Consider the following 7213-nt stretch of genomic DNA (forward strand, 5'->3'; position numbering starts at 1 on the left):
TAATAATTTTTTTGGAGTTTCCTATCCAATGAATAAAATAATGGTACTTGGTTTTATCTTTGTTTGGTAGCTAGGGAAGATGATTATTTTTTAAATGTAAGAGGTATGTGTATTTCTTTTGTAAAATGCTAATTCCAAATGTTGGTTCCATCGTCTTTTGGCAAGGTTTTTTATCCCCCCGTTTGAAGAAAGCTTTTTATTTATTTTTTATTGTCTTTATCAGAGATGATAACCTTCACCCATTCTGTTTCATGTCTCATTGGTATTTGAATCTCTGTGACTGGATTTTAATTATTATTATTTTTTTTTTTTTTTTTTTTGGTACTGAGGATTGAACTCAGCAGTGTTTAGCCACTGAGCCACATTCCTGTCCCTTTTTATATATTTTATTTAGAGACAGGGTCTCATTGAGTTGCTAAGTTCATTGCTGAGTTGCTGAGACTGACTTTGAACTTGTGATCTTCCTGCTTCAGCCTCCCAAACTGCTGGGATTACAGATCTGTGCCATGCGTCAGGCTTAAATTTTACTCTTTGTAGTAACTACAACAAATACATGGAACACATTTCAGATATTACAAAGAGTATTTAGTGGTGGGTTGATTGTGTATCCATTCAGAGATATTCTACATAACACAAATACACTTAAATACACATATATCTTGTTATTAAAATGGTTACAAACTATATATACTGTTCTGCACCTAGCTTTTGTTCACTTACTCTAGTATATCTCAAGACTATTTCTTTTCTGTATATATATATATATATATATATATATATTTAGATGTTTTATTTCATTCATTTATTTGTATGTGGTGCAGAGAATCGAACCCAGTGCCTCACACATGCTAGGCAAGCGCTCTACCACTGAGCCACAATCCCACCCCAAGACTATTTCTTATTGTTATATGTTAACTTGCCTTTTTTAAAAAGGCTATTACAGTTTGGGTCTGGAATGTTCCCAAAGGCTCATGTGTTGAAGACTTGGTCTCCAAATGATGGTGTTATAGGGAAGTGATAGAAACTTTAGAGATGAGGCCTAGTTGAAAGAGGTGGTCCAAGTCCTTCCCTTTTCTGTCTCTGCTTCCCACCCACCATAAGGTGAGCAGTTCTGCTCCGCAAGGGGCCAAGCAAACATAGACTGAAATCTCTGAAACCATGATCCAAAATAAATATTTTCTCCTGAGGTTTCTTTTCTCAGGTGTTTTGTCACAGTGATGAAAAGCTGACTAACATAGGCTGTTACAGTCCATTGTAGGATGAACCATAGTTAATTTATCCCCTGTTGATAGACAAATTATTTCTAAACTTTTGCTATGTTAAATAATTTTGTAATGATTAGCCTTGTACAAACGTGATTTTACAAGTGTTTGCCTGAATTTTTAAATCCTTATTACATCTGAAATGTGACCACCAATTGTAGTTCTTTAAAATTTTTCCTAGCAAGTTAGTTCTCTGTACAGAAAATAATAGTAATGTTACTGCACTGCATGTTATAGTGTATGTGGCATCTTAGTTCACTTAATCTTTATGAGATAATAGACTGGGTGCTGTGGTCTGTTTCCCAGAGGAGAAAGCCGAGGCTCTTCAGACTATGAAGGCAGAAACTGTTGATGTTTATACTACCTACTTAAGTACTTGAATATGCTACCTCAGTTGCACAAGTTCACGTACCCTTTGCATCGTTGTCACCAACCCAGGCAGTTAGATTATTTTACTTGAACTTTGCCATTTGGCTAAATAGTCCCCCATGCCTCCAACCCACCAAAATACCATGAATTTGTAAATTATCCATGACATAATCTGTTTCTAATGATATTTGTGTATACCTAAGGAAGGCAGACCTAATCATTGTTTTAATTAGGAAGATCTAGAATAAAATAGTATATCCAAACCAAATTATATACCATTTTGTTGTCATGTTAGTAGAAGATTGACTTGAAATTCTAGGGCAGCATACTTTGTAAACAAATAATCTCAAAGAACCTGGTAGGTTAATAAGGAGGTAATAGTAAAGATATAGGGAAAATCCTTGAAAATCCAGAGAAGACACCTCTGATCCTAGAAGTCTTGGTTTGAAGGAACTTTGATCTGTCTACTCAGTGATCTAATTCTGGAAGAATAACAAAGATGGAACGTCCTTGTCTTCTTCCTCTAACAGGCTGCTGCCATATAGAGAGCATAAATCTTCTCTTCCTAGGTATCTAAATGTTAGGGTGCTCCGTGTTCAAGTCCTTAGACTTTTCACTGTACCTTGGTGAGTCATGTGACTTCAAATATCTTCTTTCCTGACTCTCAAATTTATACTTCCAGCCTGATCATTTTACTGAATTACAGTCTCTCATATGCACCTAAATTATTAGGCACTCAAATTTAAGATTGAGCAAACTGAACTCTTATTTCCAGGCCTAGTATTTTCCTCTGAGGCATTTCAGTCAGTGACCCTTTCATTTACTCCATCAGACTAAAATCCTGGGATCATCCTGACTCCTCTGCCCCACATGTGATTCATTAGTAGATCCTTTTGATGTTTTTGATTCTGACCACTTCTCAGCACCTATGCTAGTCCAAGCCGTCTCTCACCTGGATTATTGCAGTAACCTTCTAATAATTGTTCTCTGTCTTTCCACACTTCCTACCTATTCTTCGTTCAGCAGCTGGGACAGACCTTTTAAAACGTGCATCAGTAAACATTTCTTCTGGGTCCAATGATTTTTCTGTTATTTGGAAGAAAGTCTTTACTGTGATCTACAGACCTGCACCTGACCTGGACTCTGGCTTTCACAGTCTTATCCCCTTGCTCATTTCAGTCAGCCATGTCATCTATCCTTCTTGTTATTCTTTGAGAACAGGCATATTTCTACCTCTGGCGTCTGTCCACTTTCTCTTCCTTCTGAAATGTTTTCCCACCTCCCAGACTTGCTTTTTTACATTGTTCAGGTCTCTGCTCAAACTCAAGTCATTCCTGACCCACCTTTACCAAAATAGTAAGTCCTCTTAACTCTCTATCTCTTTACCCTTCTTTTTCTTTATTTATGTGTGTGTGTGCACATGGGTTACTGGAGATTTAACCCAGGGGGGGCATTTAACCACTGAACATCCCTCAGCCCTTTTTATTTATTATTGTTATTATCACTTGTATTGGGGATTGAAGCCAGGGGCCACAACCACTGAGTCACATTCCCAGACCTTTTTATATTTTATTTAGAGACAGGGTCTCACTAAGTTGCCCAGGGCCTTACTGAGTTGTGGAGGCTGGCTTTGAACTGTGATCCTCCTGCCTCAGCATCCTGAGTCACTGGGATTACAGGCATGCGCCACCATACCCCACTCCAGTCTTTTATTTTTATTTTGAGACAGGGTCTTGCAAATTTGGTGAGGCAGGCCTTAAACTTTTTAAAATTATTTTTTTATTTTCTACAGACTGTATTTTGGTTCGTTGTACACAAATGGGGTACATCATTTCAAGTCTCTAGGATTACAGGCGAGTGCCACCACCCTGGGTTGATTTATTTTTATTTTTATTTTTTTAAACCATTAAAATTTTGAGGTAGCTGGGTGCAGTGGCTCATACCCGTAATACCAGCAACAGGGGAAGCAGGAGATTGTGAATTGGAGGCCAGCCTCAGCAATTTATCGAGGCCTTAGGCAATTTTGTGAGACCCTATCTCAAGATGAAAAATAAAAAGGACTGGGTATGTATCAGTGGTAAAGCACCCCTAGGTTCAATCCCCAGTACCAAAAAAAAAAAATTTTTTGGTATATAATTCACATACCATAAAATTTACCCTTTTAAAGTTTACAGTTCAGAGTTATGCATCCATCATCACTAATTCTAGATCATTTTTATCACCCTCAAAAGAAACCCTGTACCCATTAATAATCACACCTTACAGCTTTATTCCCCCACCACCACCTCTGTACCTGGAAACCACTAGTACATTTTCTGTTTATAGATGTACCTATAATAGACATTTTACATAAATGGAATCTTATATTTGTCCTTTTGTGTTTGGTCTCTTGGCACATTTTTTAAAACACAAACAATATGTAGGGATTATTTTATAACCTAATTGTTTACTCAACATGGTGCCTTAGAGATGTTTTTGTGCCAGTAAAAATGTAAACCTACCTTTTGAAAAAACCTAAGAAACCCACTGTCGTGTTTTGTGTAATGTATATATCATAGGTTGGTGTTGGTTTTTATTGTTTGGTTTTATTTGTACACAGCTCAAGGCCTTAAGTCTGCAAGACAAATGCGCCTCCACTGAGCTAGCCTCAGCTCCCTATATTACAGTTTTTCTAATTCATTGCCCTATATTTAGAATCACAAGCCATTTGTTGAGTGACTAATTTTTGCAAAGCAGAGTTTTTAAAGGTTTTTAAAACTTAATATCATGATATTTGATGTCAGATACTGGAGTGTCCAGCCATATAAAAAGGGAATGATTGGTATCAAAGCAAAAACTTAATAGTCCTGATTTTTTATACTGCAAGGAACAAAACCAATTCCTCAGAAACTTATAAAACAAAATTCATTTTAATGTCTTGGTGGTTTGGAAGTGCTAAACTCTATTGCACATAGGAGGTTTTAACTCCTGGCTTTAGAACATTTTAGATACTTAAGGATTACCAGTGATAACAGTTGTCTTCCCTTCCATTCTGAGGTACTCAGTGAAGTAGCATCCCTCAGTCATAACTCCTGTAGCACGTAATGAACCTGCTGCTCAGCATTGCTATTAACCTTTTAACTATCTCTGCACTCAGTATCCCTACACTCACCTGGAGGATAAGCCCCCAAGGAGAAGACGGGGTCATTCTAAGGGACTTGTTCAAGATTATCTGATAGTATAATATTTTATCTTTATATTTTTCCATTTCCAACTACTCAGTTCTATTAGTTTTTATCTTGATGTATACTCAGATATAAATTATTTTCATCTCATGTTTATGCTACTACACGTAACTTTTTATTTAAAATTCTGGTCAGGAAATTTAGGTTCATTGTGTAAAATAATTTCCTAAACCTCAAAACCTTTTTCTCCTTACTGCTTCACTTCCAGTAGATGGCACCATAATACTCTTTGAAGTTCTTGATAATAATTCTTAGTTGGTGTTGCTGACTAATTGATGATCTGTTCTACCACCACAGAACGAAAATGGTACATTTCTTAGTTTTATTCTCTGATACTAAGTTGTGTAGTATCAGAATATACTTAGTATATACACAGCTTAGTAATTTTGTTTAGAGTTTTAAGTTAAACTCATTGGTGTCTAATTTATTTATTTGCTCTGTCTGACTCAATTTCAAACTCCTTGGCCCCTCTTTAAAAGAAAAAAAAAATTCAATCAGGGTGATTCTAGGGGGAAGTGTCATGATATTGAGAAGTAGGACTGAGTTAAGATAAAGAGTTGGGAATGAGAGAGAAGGAATAAAGGTATATGTCAAATGTGCTTAGAGAAAATATAAAAAGTATGTGAATTTCAAAATGATAAGGAAATCAAAATATGTCTGTCTTGGTTTATTACATGTTTATTCTGCTTAATTTGTTAAATTTTAATTGATTTGTGAACCGTTTAAGGAAAAAAAACACACTTTTAAAATTTCCCATCACAATTATATTTACACATTTGTCTTTTTTACCCAGGACTTGAGTATCAGTGTTTTGTGACTCAGTCTGGAAATCTTTTTTTGCATGTATTTAGTACAACTACCATCTGGGGGATTGGTAGCCAGGGCTCTGGATGAGACAGGCCTGTGTTCAGCTCCCATATCTGCAGCTGAATGGAGGAAAAAGAAAATCATTTAGCCTCTCTGGGCCTGTCTCCTCTTGTGCAAAATGTAGGTAATTAACACAGTCTACCTCATGGGATAATATTGAGGATTAGAAATAACAGAAATAACTTGACACACAGTAAGCTATTACTATCACATATTGGCAACAATAATAAATGTTATAAAAAATATGTTCATGCTTTACACATTTCAACTTTGGGGACTCCCAACTTAAATAACTTTATTTCTACTTTTTAAATTGGAAATGTCAGTACGTGAACAATGTACATTACTTGGGTCTCCAGAGAGCTTTCATTTCAGAAATCTTGAGGTTTAAGGAACAATCTTGAACTTTTGGTTTTGTATACATAATATAGTAAGCATTCATATTGGTACCACCCCTCACACAAACACACCATTTGCAGGCTTCGTGAGAAGGCATCCTTTGAATGTTTTCATCTAGAATTAAAAGGAAGGGGAAAACCTTAGAAGAGTTTTCTAAAGAATCTTGGGGTTCAGCTTTACTTTGAACTTCAACTTTAATTTCTGAGCTTTTAAAACCCTCTTGCGTGGTAAGAGTAATTCTGCCACCACTTTCCCGGGGCTGGGCGTGGGAGGTAAGCGCCTTCGGAGAAACTCAATGCTGTATACTGCAGCCGGATTCCAGCGCTTCCTGAGAATAGAAAAAACGCTGGGTGGCGTTTTACACTGGCCAGTCTTTTCCCTTTCAGCCCTTCAGCCACGTGGCGTCCGCTGGAGCCCCTGGCCCACGGGCCACTTGTTGGGCTGCTGATGAAGCTCTCCCTCCCAGGAGGATGCGCTGGGGGCTCACAGCTGCCGGATTCTGGGAAAGCCGGGAGCCTTCGGGCCGCGGCCACCGGACCCAAGGCTCCGGTCCCGAACCCGAGCGGGGCTGAGCTCCCAGGCGACGCGGGGTGCCAGCCTTCCATTGGAGGGACGCTTGGCAGGTCCCAGAAGTTTTCCCCAGAGACAGGACTCGCAACAGGTCAGGGGCAGGGCCGGGAGGGGCCGGGAGGAGACTAGCCCCGCCACGGCCGGTGAATCAGCACCGCCCGCGCCGGGGCCAGCCCATTCCAGCCAATACCAAGCCTGAGGAGGAGTAGCGAGGCCGCTGGCCACCAGCCACTCAGAGCTCACCGGACCTGGAGAAAGGTGACATCATCGTAGCTGGGAGGTGTCCGAAGACTTCACCAATGGGAGGCAGGTGAAGTGGCTAGCCTTCTACAGCTCTCGGCCAATACTAACAAAGCGAAAGGGGGCCCGGTTGTCGGTATAGAACCAATGGAAAACAGGGAAGGAGCACGAGGCGGAGTTGCGAATCCTGTCACCAATTGGAAAGAGGGGGGTGGAGCCCGGGCCTTGTCAAGCGTGGCCAACCAGCAAGAGGAGCGGACTTTGTGGGGCGGAGCTGTGGTG

Source organism: Sciurus vulgaris, assembly GCF_902686455.1.
Source record: "Sciurus vulgaris genome assembly, chromosome: 14".
Taxonomy (NCBI): domain Eukaryota; kingdom Metazoa; phylum Chordata; class Mammalia; order Rodentia; family Sciuridae; genus Sciurus; species Sciurus vulgaris.